Below are 18,551 nucleotides of genomic sequence, written 5' to 3'. Positions count from 1 at the left end.
GCAGCCCTGGGAAAGTTCAGGCTGGACTCCTGGAGTCGGCAGCAGTTGGGAACTGGAGGCAGGAACACACAGATATGGGCTGGCACGGATCAGGACCACAGGCAGACAAACGGACGGGATCCTTCCAGGGTGCTGGGGTGAAGGAAAGGGAAGCAGGAAAGGCAGGAAGGGCAGGCAGCCAGAAGCTGGAAATCAGGAAATCTGGCTTGGCCCTCATGATCCCTCAAATTTATACTGAGGATGACGTATATGGGATGGAATACTCTGTTTGGTCAATTCTGGCATCTATCTTGTCCGTTCCTCCCCAAAGGAGGGATGCAGGTGGGACCTCTTTATGTTTTCTTCAGAGCTGAGCAGTGTCCTTGGCTCTGCATACCAGTCTCTAGCAGTAACTATAAACATCGAGTGTTATCAGTCCTAGAAACACACACTGTCTGAGAAACTTTCTGTTAATTTCAGCAAGTGCAACTACTTACAAGAGACTTAGTTAAAAGCAAAAGTACAAGACAGAAAATCACCTTTATCCTGGCCCAAACCAGGACAAAAACATGTGCTACAATTACAAGATATGTATATGGACAAGATATGCCTCTGTGTCAAACACAACAAGAAGAGACATCATGAGAAATGTCAGAGATAATGACACTTATTTATGTGAATATTAGAAAAATTAAACAAGAAAAAAAATTAACCCTCATTATAACCAAAACCAACATATATAGCTGAAGGTTAGTTTGTCCTTTATAGAGATTTATGATGAATGGATTGCAGAAGTCAGTCAGTTTAATAATTTTGAAAACAATCCAGTCATCAATTTCCTCAGGGCATTCCTGTGCTCCTGGTTCCGCATGCTGTAGATGAGGGGGTTCACTGCTGGAGGAACCACCGAGTACAGAACTGCCACTACCAGATCCAGGGATGGAGAGGAGATAGAGGGGGGCTTCAGGGAGGAAAAGATTCCAGTGCTGATAAACAGGGAGACCACAGCCAGGTGAGGGAGGCATGTGGAAAAGGCTTTGTGCCTTCTCTGCTAAGAGGGGATCCTCAGCACAGCCCTGAAGATCTCCACATATGACACCATGATGAAAACAAAACACGCAAAAACCAAACAGACAACGACCACAATAAGACCAAGTTCCCTGAGGTAAGAGCGTGAGCAGGAGAGCTTGAGGATCTGGGGGATTTCACAGAAGAACTGGTCCAGGGCATTGCCCTGGCAGAGGGGCAGGGAAAATGTATTGGCTGTGTGCAGCAGAGCAGTGAGAAACCCAGTGCCCCAGGCAGCTGCGGCCATGTGGACACAAGCTCTGCTGCCCAGGAGGGTCCCGTAGTGCAGGGGTTTGCAGACGGCCACGTAGAGATGTAGGACATGATGGTCAGGTGATGCGAGAGGTGGCAACGTTAGGGGTTTGTTGCGAGAGACGAATCTCGCCGTGGGCGCGAGCTCGGTTCGCGAGCAGAGTCAATCAAGCTAGTGTTGGTTCGGATTAGTATCAGGGAGCTAACTTCGGTCCGCCTGGCTCTGGAACCTCTTCCGGGACCACACCCTGCCTAACCCGGGCATGCGCACCTGGGCCAGCCCCAACTGGGCACAGGCGGGGCGAGCACCGTCCTGGCACCTGCTGCCTACAGGGGTTTGACGCGGAAGTCAAAGATGAGTCCTCACAGAGGTATAGTCAATGCTTCCAGAAAACAGGACTTTTATTACGTACGAAAGCCGCTTATATACTGTTACACTGGTCACGCCCCCCTCCACCGCACTCCAAAACTACCTGCTACAGGTCACCCGGTGCCATTCACACGCAGCAAAAGCAAATCCTATTGGTGCAGGGGTAGAAGCCACTTGTTTTTCACTTTGTGCCTTCTAATCTAACGTCCAGGACAGGGTGTCCTTGTAACTCTGAACAGTCAAAACATGGGGTTGTGCATACACCAGTGCCGCACGCCCCCGCCTTTCAGACCATCCCCCTGCACATCCCCCTTTTTTTTTTCTTTTGCACAAGCCATGTTTGATTAATGGTTTTGCAATGCTAACTTTCAAGCAAAAAGAATACAAACAACAAGCAGTCTACAGAATCCATACACTAACAATCTAACACCTTCTCTAAGCAACCCATAAAGCTACCTGGGTAACAAGTCGAACAAATTGGTCCACAGGTTGTCAAACAGATCTTGCCCCTATGCGCCGTCCTTGTGGATGGATGCAGGCCTGTCCCTTGGGCGTACAGTCATGGCAGGGCGTGTCCATTTACTGGGCACCCAAAAAAGTCCAGAATTTGTGGAGACACAGCTATAACCTTTTCCAGTAAATAATGACTTAGGTCCTACCCATTGACCTGTAGAGGGATCTTTATAGGTAGTCTGTGTTAAAATGCCAGAAGTTAAGTTCATCTGCTTAGCATTGGAAGAGAATAGCACAATCAACAATCAACATATAGACAAGGGATCCCATAATCAACATATAAACGATCACATGAATTACAACATTAACAAAAGCCTATCAATACAATACAATATGAAAAGCACATTTCACGATGCAGTGGAAGGACTTAAATACCTTTTTAGTATGAGGAAGGTCTGGTGTCCACTGGCGCGTAGAGCCAAGGGGGTAGGGGAGGCTTATCCGACAAAAATTTGTCAGGGGGCCCCAAAAGCGTTCCCAGACCCCTCCCGGGTCATGGCATGGTGGAGTCCGGGTTTCCTCCATGGTCACCAAATTGAGGCCCAAAATAGCCTAATAAAATTGTTTAGAGACAAAATTCCAAGCCTTTAGTTTTGCAAAGGCACACACCTCTCTCCCCCCCTCCTTTTTTTTTTTTTTTTTTTTTTTTTTTTTTAATGAAAAAAGCTGTAACACTTCAGTTTGAAACCATGCCTGCAAATCTGCACACTGAGCTATTGTGAGTATCTTTTTGGCATTGATCACACCATACTGTGACAGGGCAATCTTTTCTCATATGGCCTTTGGCCCCGCATCGATAACAGGCAGGAGCGAATCACTCGGAGTTGCCTATTTCTTGTACAACAGCTGCAAGAAGTCTTTGGGTAGGCTCCATGGCAGCGGCAAAGGCACCAGCCATGCCCTGACTTTGTTGCATCTGAACTGCCCTGGCAGCAACCTCAAGCATTTCTGCAACATCAGCAGTTTTTGACAGAGTGGAAAATAGCGCCTTCATCTTTGGGTTTGCATTTTCAAATGCTAATAATTTAAGCATGGACACTTTTTGTTCTGGGTCTAGGTCAGATTGGACCATGATAGATTGATGAAGTCGATCGACAAATTGCTGAAATGGTTCAGTCATTCCTTGCTTGATAGAGGTAAATGAGGGAAGCGGAATGGCCTCTGGCACAGCATAGAAGGCCTGTCGTGCTAATCGTGCAGCAGTGTGGTGGAGTACAGCTGGAAAGTGAAGCTGAACCTGGACATCCCCAAAGCGTCCCGAACCTATGAACATTTCAGTGGTCACCCCTAATAACGGGTCCCCAGGTGCTCGAGGACGGTTCGCTTCTAAGTGAGCCAGGCGCTCCCACTCCTTGGCCCAAATGATTTGTTGGGAGGGGGTGAGCAGATACCTGGCCAAATTGTGACAATCGTGGGGGCTATTGGTGACAGAGGTAAAGAGCCAGTCCAGAGCAGCCCTGCCGCTCTTCGTCTTTAATCCTCCCTCTTTTAAAGTCTTTTTGACTTGCTGTAAAGTTTTCCAGGCATGTTGCTCATAGTGGGGTGCCCCGTTATTATCAAGCAGAATAGGACAAGGGATGGTGCTGGCTTCCCAATCCCCTTCGAGAATGGAATCACGAACAAAGCTGGACCACCTTTCGGGCCGGGGTTTGTCGGCACCTTTGATGCCTTGTATGATTTGCCGTGTTTGCGGCAGAATTGAAACATTGTCTTCATCGTCAGAGAAAGCGGACGGGTAGTTAACAAAACCCAGCTCCTTTAGTCAGTGGCCGCACACATCTAGAGGTGGTTTCTGCTGTAGACTGGATCCGCCCATTTCAGGAGAAAAAGCTTGCGGTGCTTCTGCGGGGGGTAGTACTAGGGGCGGCTTCCACTGACCACTGGGCCTGCCCATTTCGGGGGAAGGGGCGGTCCGCACTTCCGTATTCTGCTTCACTTCGCTTCTGGCACTCGGAGCGGGCACTTCCGTTTCTTTCTCCACTCCGAAATCGGATACCAAGCTAAAACTGGGGCCGCCCATTTCGGGAGGGGAAGCTGTCTGCACTTCCACTTCTTTCTGCATTCCACTTCCGGCGCTCGGAGCGGACACTTCCGCTCGCTTCTCCGCCTCGAGATCAGACAAAAAGTCGTTTACAGATCGATGTGCTTTTCCGGACGTGCCTTTTACAGCAAAACTTTTGTGCCCTAACCCTAAGAACGTTCTCCAGGATGCACCACACTCAGAAGGGGCAGGAAGCGGAGGTGCTGTAGGAAGGATATTTGATTCCACCTCCGGCGTTAGTATCGCTACGGCAGCAGCCGCAACTTTAGCCTCTGCCTTCGTTTCTCTTAATACATTAGTTACAGTTCTCCATGTTCCTTCTAAGACTGTTATATGCTTGCTTTTCCTTTGAGAATGGAGGTCCCACATCAAATCACCAACCTCCCGCCAGTGTTCCCATGCAAACAATTCAGGCGGAGCAGAGAAGTGTCCCTGCTCCTGAGCCCACGTTATTAACTTATCTAGAAGCTTTTCATTGACTGATTTGCCTCGCTTAGCGAGGATACCTATTAAGAGTCTTTTTGCTGCAGCTAATTCGGCTTCCATTTTTCAACAAGCCTTTCCGGACACTGATTCGGCTTTCCTTTTTTTTTAATAAGCCAATGATAGAGGGAAGGTAGCGACCCTTCCTACCTGACTCGGGCTCCTTCCATCTCCGGTCAACTCTATCCCGCCTCTTTAGCCTCTTCGTTGGTGCTATATTCTGCCAATCTCAGCTCCCCTCTCCCTGGTTCGCCTAATCACGGGCTAGACCTTGTCCGTCATCATGGCTACTGTTGCTGCCCACTTTCTCCACCATTTGATGCGAGAGGTGGCGACGTTAGGGGTTCGGCGCGGAAGACAAAGATGAGTCCTCACAGAGGTATAGTCGATGCTTCCAGAAAAAAGGACTTTTATTACGTACGAAAGCCGCTTATATACTGTTACACTGGTCACGCCCCCCTCCACCGCACACCGAAACTACCTGCTACAGGTCACCCGGTGCCGTTCACACGCAGCAAAAGCAAATCCTATTGGTGCAGGGGTAGAAGCCACTTGTTTTTCACTTTGTGCCTTCTCCTAATCTAACGTCCAGGACAGGGTGTCCTTGTAACTCTGAACAGTCAAAACATGGGGTTGTGCATACAGCAGCGCCGCACGCCCCCGCCTTTCAGACCAACCCCCTGCAGTCAGGATACAGTACTCAGCTGTGATGAATAATAAAAAGAAAAAGAGCTGTGCAGCACATGCCTTGTAGGAGATGTCCGTGTTGTCCCAGAGGGAATTGGCCATAGCTTTGGGCAGAGTGGTGGAGATGGATCCCAGGTTGAGGAGGGAGAGGCTGAGGAGAAGTACATGGGGGTGTGGAGGTGGTGGTCACAGGCGAAGGTGGTGATGATGAGGCCGTTGCCCAGGAGGGCAGCCAGGTAGATGCCCAGGAAGATCCAGAAGTGCAAGAGCTGCAGCTCCCGCCTGTCTGCAAATGCCAGGAGGAGGAACTTGCTGATGGAGCTGCTGATGGACATCTGATGACTCTGGGAATGGTGCACTGCCACGGGAGAAAAGACAGGGAGCAATCACAGCAGACTATTCTAAAAAATATTTCGTTGTTTGTTCTCTGAGACCCAAAAGCTGCTTCTTCCCTGTCACAAATCCTTCAGCATTTGTGATGCTCTGCAAGTGAAACCCTGAGGGTGCTGAGAGGCAAAGGGACTGTCCCTTAGTGCAGATTGAGGACAGCTGCTCTGTCCATCGGTCCTACTCTCAACTGCACATAGAGGCAAAGACCTTAAAGATGGGGTATCCTGAAAGGAGGGTGGGCTGACCCCAAGGCCACACCCTTCAGCTCCACAGCCCCAAATCTCAGGTGGTTTGGATGCTTTTCCTCCATGGACATAGCAGTAGGACAGGACCTGCAGCATCAGTGTCTGAGCTGCACCCAAATCCTCACCCCCAGCCAAGCAAAAAGAAGGGGAAGAACAAGGGCAGCAGCAGGAGGGGCAAGAGGGGAACCTGCCAAATTCTGCTGCTAAGAGAGTCGGGACAGGGAGAAACAGGCAGAGACTCCAGCATTTCTCCTCTCTGGTGGGGAGGCTGCTGGAAGGAGCCTCAGAATTCAGTGCGCATGATCTGAAGGGCTGGGGGACTGTGCTGTGTGAGAGATAGCAGGGTTTAGCTCTAGGGAGGGCAGCAGCTCTTCAGGGGATGGCTGGGAGGTGAAGGAATCCCCCCTGCCATCATCTTCCAGGCAGCAGCTCCCTCTCCATCCCTGCCTATCTCTGCTGCCTGCAGCTCTTTCTCTGTCCCCAGCTCTCCTCCCTGTCAGTGCTCACAGCCCCCATCCCACGCACTGAGTGCTCAGCTCTACCCTGCAGACCCCTCCTGGCAGCAGCCGGACCTGTCCAGGGGCATCTCTGGCTGTGCAGGGGCTCAGGAGCAGTTCAGAAAAGGGCTAAGGAAAAAAAAAAAAAGGTCTCTGTGCCTTCTGCAGAGTGCAGAAAGATATTTCCATTTCCTGGAGAGACAAGTGGAAGCAGAGCCTGAGGAGAGCTCAGAGTGGAGCAGGAAAGCCCTGCCCTGAAGGGACTCCTGAAAAGTCCCCTTAGAAATCTTCTGGGCATCAGCTAGAGCTGTGAGCAGCCCTGAGCTCCCCGGGCAGGCTGAGAGTTGCCCCTGGCAGGCAGGCAGCAGAATCCCTGCCCCAGCACACAGCCCCTGAGCTGCAGGACCCTGCTCGGAAGGACAGCCCTGGGCACCCTGGCCTGCACACACCCCCTCAGCCCCTGCAGCCATCCCCAGCAGAAGGCAGCCCCATGCCCTCTACCTCTGATGCTGCTCCAGGACAGCCCTGCTCTGCCAAAACTTTTCCTCCTGCCCACCAAAATCCTCCAGAAGGATCCCAGCAGCTGTGGCACAGGCTGCCAGCTGGAGAAGGAAGACCCCCTCCAGGAAGCCCAGCTTCACTGCCCTGCAGCCAGAGACTCACCATGGCAGAGGCTGTGAAGATTTCTCTCTCCCCCAGCCCAGGCAGCTCTCAGCTCTCCTCCCAGCCCAGGCAGCTCTCAGCTCTCCTCCCAGCCCAGGCTGCCTTTCTCCTCTCACTGCCTCCTCTCCCCTGCCCTGCTGCCTGCAGGCAGTGCCCTCAGCCCTGCTGCGCTCTGCAGAGGAGCTGCTCCTGCCCAGAGCTCGCTCTCTGCAGCACTCTCTGCTTGCCAGCAGCTCTCTCAGTCTCAGGAGCCCGGCCCAGCAGCACAGGACCAGCGCCAGACTTTGCCACTTGCTCAACCCTCTCGGGGCTCTCCCTGGGGCTCCCCAGGAACCCAGTGGGACACACACTGAAGTCATCGTTCATGTCCCCTCCCTCCCTCCTTTCCAGCACAGCCAATTCCCCTCTAGAAACACAAGCTCTGCTTCTCCCACTCTCCCACTGGACACCCAGGCAGTGCCAGGGGGAATCTTGTTTTCCTCCTCTTCCCACTCACGGGTGACACTGGAGGTACCAGGGGTGGTCCCAGACATGTGTGGGTCCCCAGATCCAGCCCCTCAATGTTCTTCTTTTTGTGAGGGTCCCAGGACTGACCCTAGATTCGAGGTGTAGTCTCACCAGTGATGAGTACAGGGGAAAAATCAGCTCCCTGCTCCTGATGCCCACACTATTTCTGATGCAGCCCAGGATACTGGTGGCCTTCTTGGCCAGCTGAGCACATGCTGGTCCATATTCAGTCAACTGTCAACCAGCACCCCCAGGTCCTTCCCTTCCGGGAAGCTTTCCAGCAGCCTCTCCAAGGTCTTTAGCATTTCCTAGGGCTGTTTTGACAAAAATGCAGGACTTTCAGCTCTGGTACAGACTGGTACAGGCTCAACCATTTCTCCTCAGTCTATCGACCCATCCTGTCTAGGTCCCTTTTGTAGAACCTCTCTAGTCTTTGGCAGATACCAACTCCCACCCAGCTTGGTGACATGTGCAAACTGCCTGAGGGTGCACTCACCCCCTTGTCCACATCATTGGTAAAGAGATTGAACCAGAGCAGTCCCAGCACCCTGGGGAACACCACTGGTGAGCAGCCACCAGCTGCAGCCACCACAGAGACTGAGCTCCACTCACCACAACTCTTTGGGCCCAGACATCATCCAGGGTTTGACCCACTGAAGAGGCCACTGCTCCAGGCCAGATAGAGCCAGTTTCTGCAGAAGGATTTTGTGGACAATACTGCTGAAATCTTTACTAAAGTCAAGGTAGTCAACATCCTCCACCTTTCCCTCATTCAATCAGTGGTCACCTTGTCACAGAAGGAGATCAGGTTGGTCAAGCACTCCCTGCCTTTCACAAACCCATGCTGTCTGTCCCCCATCTCCTGGCTGTCCTTCACATGCTGTGTAATGGCACTCAGAGCATCTGCTCCATCCCCTTCCCTGGCACTGGTGAAGCTGAGAGCTCTGTATCTCCCTGGATCCTCGTTTTGGCTCTTCTTGTAGGTGGGGATGGCAGCTGTCAGTCTCCAATATTCTGACACCTCCCCAGTCAGCCAGGACTGCTGATAAATGATGACAAGAGGCTTGGTGAGCACTTCTGCCAGCTCCCTCAGTACCTTTGTGTGGGTCCCATCTGGCCTCACAGACTTGTGTGTTTCTGGCTGGTGCAGGAGGTCACTGACCATCTCCCCTTGGATCATGGGGGCTCCATTCTGCTCCCTGTCCCTGTCTGCCAGCTCAGGGGACTGGGTACCCCAGGAACAATTGGTCCTACTGCTGAAGGCTGGGACAAAGAAGGCATTAAGTACCTCAGCCTTCTCCTCACCCTTGGTCACTGTCCTCCTGGCATACAAAAAAGGATGAGGATTCTCCTTCACCCTCCTTTTGTTGCTAATGTATTCATAGAAACATTGTTTATGTTCTTCAATGGCAGCAGCCAGATCAATTTCACACTGGGTTTGGCTATTGTAATATTTTCCCTCTGTTGCCTCCTGACATCTTTGTAGTCTCCCTGAGTGTCTTGCTCCTTTTTCCAAAGGCCACAAACTCTCCTTTTTTAGATGAGTTTTAACCAGATCTCTCTATTCAGCCAGGCTGGGCATCTTTCCCCACCAGTTCATCTTACAGCACATGGGGCCATCTGATCCTTCACCTTTAAGAGTTTCTTCTTGAGCACTGTCCAGACTTCCTGAAATCCCTTGCCCTTTAGGACTGCCTCCCAAGGGATTCTCTCAACCAGACTCTGAAAGAGGCCAAAATTTGCCTGCCAGACCTCCAAGGTGACAGTTCTGCTGACCCTTCTCCTTCTCCAGGGATTAGTTCTTCTGACCAAGGCTGGATTTACAGGAGACCAGGCTTCCTAACAGGGGATGGGAAGAGATTATCCCACAGAGGTAAAAGGGGTTTAGGACAGGAGATATCAGGGCTAATTAGCAGAGTTTTACACTAGGTATAAAGGGGGCCAGGGGTGAAAGTGGGGTCACTGGAGAGGAGCCTGAATGTGACATACCAGTACCTGGGGGAGAAGGGTGTGCAAGCAAGGGCTCCCAGTCCTGTGTCTTGGTGAAGGAGGAGAAGGGCACTGCATATGGCTGGGGGAACACAGGAGTTGGTGTGAGGTTGGGGGCTATGGAAATACTGGTGTATGATCAGGAGGTGATTTGGGCTTCTCCCAGACAAAAGGAGGCCCAGCTGAGGTGCATCTACACCAATGCACACAGCATGGGCAACAAACAGGACGAGATTGAAGCCATGACAGCTGTGATGTAGTTGTCATCACAGAAATGTGGTGGGATGACTGTCACAGCTGGAACACTGCAGTGAATGGATAGAAGCTCTTCAGAAGAGATAGGAAAGGAAGGAGAGGTGGTGGTGTGACTTTGTATGTTAGGGAATTTTTCGACTGCATGGAGCTTGATTCCAGGGATGACAAAGTTGAGTGTTTATGGGTAAGGAAAAAAGGGAAGGCAAGTAAGGGAGATCTTCTATTAGGAGTCTGTTTCAGACCCCCCCAACCAGGACGAGGAGGCAGATGACCCCCCCATTACCTGATAGATGTAGGAGGGAACATGATACCAAAAGATGAGGAAATGATTGAAGTGCTTAATAACTTCTTTGCCTCAGTCTTTAGTAGCAGGGACAGTTATATTCAGGGAATTTAACTCCCTAGGCTAAGAGACAGGGACCAAGAGGAGGGAGATTCCTCCATAATCCAGCAGGAGATGGTCAGTGTCCTGCTGCACCATGAGGATGTACATAAATGTATGGGACGGGATGGGATGCTTCCAGGAGTGCTGAAAGAGCTGGTGGAAGTGCTTGCCAAGCCACTTTCCATCATTGATCAGCAGTCCTGGCTCACTGGAGAGACATCGGAAGGCTGGAAATCTGATGATGTAATCCACATATATAAGAAGGCACAGAAGGATGATCAGGGAAACTACAGAGCTGTCAATGTGACCTCAGTCCCAGGGAGTGAAAAAGGGAAAGATCGTGACAGGATTAACTCCTGTAAGAAGAGGAGATCAGGCCAAGCTGTTTGTGTGAATTTACTTTATGTAGAATTAAAACTTGTAATATATGTTAATGAATTTGTATTCATAACTAGTAAAATTCAGGGTTAAACTGAGAAAGAAGTGAACAAAGCAGCTGAGACGTGTCATTTTCCACTAGAACAATGTAACCAAACACAAGGCCAGAACGGGATTAACTTCTGTCTCGAAGATAATTAAAATGGTAGGTCTTGTTCTTAAAACAAGACACTGCCAAGGCCATTTAGGCGCCAGCTGGGCACCAAAGAATGTGAACATCTGCACAAGAAGAACATAAAAGATGTCACCACCAACAGATAAGAAGAAGGTTATGTCTAGGGTCTGATATTGCCTTGTAACAATATAATGAAGTCAGCAAGAATTGAGAATGTAACGATGTTGTAACCTCCCCTTTTACTGTATAAATACCGTAACCCTTTCCGTTAACCCTCGGAACTCTTTGTCCAGCGAGAGCTGGGAGTTCCCCAGATCCGCAAATAAATACCTTTGCTGTTTAAAGGCTTAAAACTCTGTCTCTAAACAGTTTTATTAGGCCTTTTTGGCTTCAATTTGGCGACCGCGGCAGGACTGGACTCCGTCGTGCTGTGATCCGGGGGGATCTGGTGACGCCCTTGGGGCCCCCCGAAGAATTCTGTCGGATAAGCCTCCCCTACTCCCCTGGCTCCTACGTGCCAATGGACACCAGACCTTCCTCATACTGAAAAGGTATTTATATATATATTTGTTTGCGTTTTGAGGCCTCCAGGGAAAGGGAGGTTCGAGTCCTCCCAGGATTTATAGAGGTTCGAGTCCTCCCAGGATTTATAGGGGTTCGAGTCCCCTAGGTTTTGCGAGGGTTCGAGTCCCCCAGGATTTGCGGGGGTTTGAGTCCCCGAGGATTTACAGGGACCCGGGGGACGCCCCCAGGCTGAAGGATTGGAGTCCAGCCTAGCTCTGAGTTTGTCCCTTCCAGGGTTTGAGTCCCCAGGAGAATTTAAGTCCTTCCATTGCAGTGTGAAATACTTTTCAGGGTTAAGCGGTTTGAGTCTGGTTAACCCTGATTTTCAAGGAGAAGGGTTTGAGTCCCTTTCGGGGTTTGAGTCCCCAGGAGAAATGTATGGTATTGAAAACAGGCTTTTGCTGATGCTGTGATCATTGATTCTGGGATCCCTCGCTTATATGTTGGTTGTTGATTGTGCTATCTTCCGCTTTTAAGAGAATTAAGTGTTTTGAGTGTTTGTTGTGCCTCTTTTAAGAGAATTAAGTGTCTTGAGTGATTACGTCCCTATCCAAGAAAAGTTTTACAGCTTTGTCTTCGCGGGGGGGGAGGGGGTCCCGGGGGCTGCTGCGACACTGGCAGGTATTCGCGGTCTATAGCGACATCTTGTGACCTTAGGCGGTAGAGCAACATGTGAATTCTGTGTAAATGTTACCTGTGCAAAGTTCTGACTGAAAGTGTGTATGTGTGTGTGAAAGTGAGTGACTGAGACGCAATTTAATTGCAAAGCGAGTGCGGACTCCCGATTTGCATTTCCGTGTCACCCGCGAGGGGGCCGGCCAGAGACGGACGAAGCGATTGGTGTGAATGTGGATTGTTAAAACAAAATAAGAAGTGCTCTTGAATGCTAGAATAAGTTGAGTAAGGTGTTGAAATTGTAAGTTGCTGAAATCTGAATAGAATTTGATAATAGAGAAAGGGCCCCCACAGTTGTAACCTCTGGAGTGGGCATAATGGGGACTTAACAGAGTAAGGAAATTAATGCTAAAACCCCCTTGGGATGCATTTTAAAGCATTGGAAGGAGTTAGGTGGAATTCCAGGGGGAAATATAAAGAAAAAGACACTTGTGAAATATTGTCAAGGTTGGTGTCCTCTGTATAAACTAGATGATGGAGAAAAATGGCCACCGGGGGGAAGTTTAAGCTATAATACCATCCTACAACTTCTGCTGTTTCTCCGTAGAATGGAAAAGTGGGATGAAGTAATGTATGCAGACATGTTCTTTACCTTAAGGGATAAGCCGGAATGGCAAAAAAATTGTGGAATAAATGTATCACCTCAATATCCTTTTGTTTTAGCATTAGAACGGGATCAGAAAAACAGCAAGCTAAAGGAACGTTGTTTTGATGCTTGTAGCATAGGGAAACGATGCCTTAAGTTGAAAGGAAAAAATACTGAAGCGGAAAGTACCATTAGCCTCCAAGAATATCAGCCCCTTGTGCCAGGATGTGGAGTACCGCTGCCAATATCACAACAGGAAAGCGGCAGTAGCTCCGCAGAATTGGGAAGCAAAAAAAGAGAATTGAAAAGTGTTCCGCAAAAGCCAGTAGGGGGAGACAAAGACGAGGAGAAAGCCCCGCAGGAGACAAGGAAAAGGGTGAAGAAGAGCGAGAACAGAGCAGACACCCAAAACCTGGGAGATGATCCTGGAGAAGGGACTAGCCATCCATATTATACAAGGGCATCCGAGTGAAAGGAAAAGGAAAGGGAGGCAGAAATGGCAAAGATAGGAGAAGAAAGAGCAAAATTGGAAATAGAGAAAGCGAGACTAGAAGCAGAGAAAGCTAAGGTAGAAGCCAAAGCTGAAGCAGAGAAAGCTAAGGTAGAAGCTAAAGCCGAAGCAGAGAGGGCGAAACTGGAAGCAGAGAAAGCAAGACTGGAGGCAGAAAAAGCAGGAGCAGAAATAAAGACAAAAGCTCAGACCAGAGAGGGTGAAGTAGAGGGAGGAAAAGAAATCCCAGAGAACAAGGAAAAAGAGGTCCCAGAGAACTATACAATAGCCCTTCTCCGACAAGTAATGCCCAAATTAGGAGAACAAGCACGGATAAAAATACCATTTACCACAAGCGACCTTAACAATTGGAGAGAGGAAGTGAAAAATTTGAGGAGAGACACAGAAGGGGTCGCTAGAAGGTTTGAATTTATTGCAAAGAATTTAGACACTGATTGGGAGGATATTGATCTAATGCTATCTGATTTATCAGAGACAGAAAAAGAACTTTTTTTAAAAACTGGAAGGGAACAGGCTGCACTGCTACGGGAGCCTGTGGATGTAGTATTTCCAACTAGTAATCCAAACTGGGATCCAAACAACCTGCGCCAGTATGATTTATTGCTGCAATACAGGTTAGTTGCACAGGGCTTGCGAAGAGCAATACCAAAAGCAGTAAACTGAGGAGCCCTATTTGAAGTAAGACAAGGACAGAATGAAACACCAACAGACTTTTTAGACAGGCTTAGAGCGGCAATGGGACAATATACCCCCTTAGATCCTGGGTCAGAAATAGGTAAACAACAACTGCTGGGATTGGTAATGGGGCAGTGTTGTGCAGATATCAGAAAGAAATTGCAAAAACTTGAACATCCTGCAAATAGAGATCTGGAAATTTTAATGAATGAGGCCTGGAAAGTGTACAACAATAGGGAACAAGAAAAAGAAAAGAGAGAGGGTAAGAAACTTGCCAGAATTATGGCAGCAGTATATTCAACTCCAAAGCTTCCAGAGGCAAATGCTAGAGGTAGAGGGCGTGGTTATCCCATGAGAGGGAGAGGAAGGTTCCAGCGAAATAAGGGAGACCCAAATCAATGTTTTTATTGCTGCCAAATGGGACACTGGCAATGAGAATGCCCTAAACTAAACAGAGAACTTGGAGGGGCATCTGTTGTTCCGGTTGCTCATGATAGTGGTAACTGGAGGGGACCGGTGAGTCATTCCCTAGCAGACCCACTGGTTAAAATAGAGCTAGGGGAAAGTAAAAAGGAACTGGATTTTTTAATTGACACTGGAGCTACCTATTCAGTCTTAAATCAAGAATTAATACCAAAATCTGATGAATTTGTACATGTTGTGGGGGTGACAGGCCAAGCAGAAAAGGCTTTCTTCTTGAAACCTCTTAAATACAGAATTGGGAAACAGATGGGGATTCATCAGTTCTTATATTTACCTAATTCTCAAAAACCTCTGCTAGGGAGAGATTTGTTAGAGAATTTAGGGGCTGTAATAAAATTTGATAAAGATAAACTTGAACTCCAGGTAAACGAAGAACAATTCATAACTGCCCTAACTATCAGTTGTGTTAAACCAGAATCTGATAATCATAACATCAACCAAATCACAGACGGAACATATCCGTCGGTGTGGGCAACTGATATACCTGGGAAATCAAAACACGCTTCCCCCATCGTTATCGAATTAATACCAGGGACTAAACCGGTAAACAGAAAACAATACCCCCTGAGGCTAGAAGATAGGAAGGGAATCGAGCCATTGATAGAGAGGTTTTTAGAATTAGGGCTATTGATAGGATGTGAATCAGATTTCAGTACACCAATATTACCAATCAAGAAACCAAATGGGACTTACAGACTGGTACAGGATTTAAGGGCTGTAAATGATATTACCAAGACTCTACATCCAGTGGTGGCTAACCCTTATACACTCTTGACCAAACTAAAAGATAATCTGATCTGGTTTACAGTGTTAGATTGAAAAGATGCATTTTTCTGCCTTACCTTAGCCCCAGAAAGCCAAAAGATTTTTGCCTTCGAATGGGAGTTTGTTGGTAAGGGAAGGAAAACACAACTAACCTGGACGGTGTTACCTCAAGGTTATAAAAATAGCCCTACAATATTTGGAAATCAATTGGCCAAAGAATTGGAACAGTGGGAGCGGCCACAGGGAGAGGGCACTCTTCTGCAATATGTGGATGATTTACTGATAGCACAGAAGAACAATGTGATGAGTGGACAATCTCGTTAAATTTCTTGGGTTTAAACTGTTATTGAGTCTCCCAAAAGAAAGTACAGCTGGTGCAAGAAAAGGTGGTCTACCTAGGATACGAGATCTCTGGAGGACAGCGATCCTTAGGAACAGCAAGGAAAGAAGCCATCTGCCAGATGCCCAGGCCTGAAACGGTGAGAGACCTGCGAGCCTTCCTAGGAATGACAGGTTGGTGTAGTCTGTGGATATACCAGTACGGGATACATGCCAAACCTCTGTATGATTAGTTGAAAGAGTCTAAAAATATTCTAGTCTGGACTTCTGAGGCAGAAACAGCCTTTAAAAGACTGAAACAAGAACTAATGAAAGCCCCAGCATTAGGTCTACCCGACGTAACAAAGCCATTTTGGCTGTTCTCACATGAACGCCAGGGAATGGCCCTAGGAGTCCTAGCTCAACAATTGGGACCATACAAAAGGGCTGTGGCTTACTTGTCTAAGCAACTAGACAAAGTAAGTAAAGGATGGCCCACATGCCTGAAGGCAATGGCTGCAGTAATCATAAACATAGAAGAGGCCAGAAAACTCACTATGGGCCAGAAAATGACTGTATTAGTGTCCCACACTGTATCAGCAGTACTGGAACAGAAAGGTGGCCATTGGCTGTCACCTTCTCGGTTCCTGAAGTACCAGGCAATTTTAGTTGAATCAGATGACATAACCATTCAAGTGACTAATGTTGTCAACCCAGCATCATTCCTAGAAGGAAGAGTGTCAGCAGAGCCAATTGAGCATGACTGCCTAGAAACCATCGAGGCTGTGTATTCCAGTCATCCAGATCTCAAGGAAGAGCCACTCGAAGGGGCAGATGACTGGTTCTCGGATGGCAGTAGCTTCGTAAAGCAGGGGGTAAGGATGGCTGGCTACGCAGTAACTACAACAGAGCAGGTAATTGAATCAAATCCCTTGCCTGTGGGAACTTCAGCACAGCAGGCCGAACTAATAGCTCTTACCCGAGCCCTCGAGCTGGCAAAAGGGAAAAGAATTAATATATGGACGGATTCTAAGTATGCTTTCTCCATCGTGCATACCCATGGGGCAATCTGGAAGGAGCGAGGACTGCTGACTGCCCAAGGAAAAGCCATAAAACATGCAGAAGAAATCCTACAGTTGCTGGAGGCTGTTCAGCTCCCAACCCAAGTGGCCATAATGCATTGCAAGGGGCACCTGAAAGGTAACACCGTTCCAGAAATAGGTAATAGAGCAGCAGATGCGGAAGCTAAATTAGCTGCTGCAAGAGCCAAGGATTTAGTATTGGCCCTGGTACCAGAAGAATTAGATACTAATTTTCAACCAGAGTACCAGGAATCAGACCATAAGTGGATACAAAGAAACAAAGGTAAAATGTTAGATAGTGGATGGGGTCAGCTAGAATCAGGACAACTAGTGCTGCCAGAGAAATTAGTATGGCAATTTGTAAAAACAGAATATGACAAGGCCCACTGGGGATTAGATCCTCTTTATCAGCATTTAAAAGTTAGAATAGCAGGGCCAAAGCTAGTCACAGCAGTGAAACAGGTCACATCCCAATGTGAACACTGTTTGAAAAATAATCCAAACATGGGAACAAAGGTACACCAGAGAGTAATTGATAGAGGAAAATTCCCAGGGGGAGTGTGGCAGATTGATTTCTCTGAACTCCCAAGGAAAGGGGGGTATAAATACCTCTTGGTTTTGACTGATACATTTTCTGGGTGGCGTGAAGCGTTCCCATGCAGAACAAACAAAGAAAGAGAAGTAACTAAAGTCTTGTTTAATTCAATCATTCCGAGGTTTGGGGTGCCTAGGAGCATCTCCTCGGACAGAGGCTCACACTTTTGTGCTAAAATTGTACAAGCAATAAGTAAGGCACTGCAAATCAAATGGCAATTGCACACGCCTTATAGACCTCAAGCTAGTGGGCAAGTAGAAAAGATGAATCATCTTATTAAACAACAAATTGCAAAAATATGCCAGGAAACTAACTTGCAGTGGTACCAAGCCTTACCTATTGCTCTAATCAGACTAAGGGTGAAGCCCCGCTCAAAAGAAAAACTGAGCCTGTTTGAAATTTTATATGGGAGACCTTATGCAATGCAGACTGTAAATAGTGAGGCTGTAGATCAAATAGGTAATCAATATGTGTATGATTATGTTACAGTTGTGGGGAAGCACTTTGATAAAAATACCACGGTGGTGGTGGATCACCAACCTAAGCAACCTGATTGTAAATTGCATCCTTTTAATCCTGGTGATTGGATATATGTTCAGAATCTTTTAGGAAAACCTCTGCAAGAGAAATGGGAAGTGCGGGAACGGCAAAGAAAATGCGTGCAACCAATATGGTTGATAAACGGACTTCTGGTTTATTGCGCAGCAACTTTTGCTTATATAGTGCTTCCGTGACCACACCCCAGCCACCAACATAACTTTTTATTGGACACCCGGTGTGTTTACCTGTAGCACAGCGAATCCCTGGTGCAGGTAGCACCGGAGTATGGGCCGATCTAATTGGCCTCCCAAACATGGGGTTGGGCATAGCAAAGGGGTCGTACCTCCTATCTCTTCGAGAATATTCAGGAATATTCTCCAACATTCTCCAAACCTCTCTAACATTCCACAACAGGGAAGGACCCTTTCAAGTGTTGCTCACCACCTTCACTGCAGTTCGAATTAAGGAGCGACCCAGCTGGATCCACTACTCCCGAGTCAAGAGGGCCCCTGAACATTGCCAAGAACATTCCTGAAGGAGCTCGACATTATGAACTGGCGACCTTTAGTGTTGATGCTTGGTCTCTGGATAAGTATGACCTTATCACAAAACATTGCCCAGGGATGGCCATGGTCGGGTGCACGGATAGTTAAGGCAATACCATGGGTTGGCACACCACGCATGGTATTACACCCTGAGTCTGGCTTAAACATTCAGGTGCTACGTAACAACCAGGCGTACGAGCAAAAAGACTGGAGTCAAAACAAAGGCCAATTAGACTCCTTAACAGGAGAAGAAGGGGATGAAATCCAGATAGGGTGTAAGAGTACGAACGTGAAAAGACAGGAAGGTGAACAAATCAGATTAACTGTGAAAGCTT

The 18,551-nt window shown here is 48.1% G+C and overlaps 1 long non-coding RNA gene and 1 pseudogene across 1 annotated transcript; one reads left to right on the top strand and one right to left on the bottom strand.

Moving 5' to 3' along the window:
• Positions 1 to 778: 778 nt before the first annotated feature.
• Positions 779 to 4,202, bottom strand: LOC139789176 (olfactory receptor 14J1-like; annotated as a pseudogene).
• Positions 4,203 to 15,479: 11,277 nt separating this feature from the next.
• LOC139789288 (uncharacterized) lies at positions 15,480 to 17,021 on the top strand. The gene is made up of 2 exons (XR_011723127.1): positions 15,480 to 15,649; positions 16,172 to 17,021. It is a non-coding gene; the product is annotated as an uncharacterized lncRNA (long non-coding RNA).
• Positions 17,022 to 18,551: the final 1,530 nt, after the last annotated feature.

The sequence above is a fragment of the Heliangelus exortis genome, chromosome W, assembly GCF_036169615.1.
Source record: "Heliangelus exortis chromosome W, bHelExo1.hap1, whole genome shotgun sequence".
In the NCBI taxonomy this organism is placed as follows: Eukaryota; Metazoa; Chordata; class Aves; order Apodiformes; family Trochilidae; genus Heliangelus; species Heliangelus exortis.
This window is presented reverse-complemented; position numbering and strand designations above follow the sequence as displayed.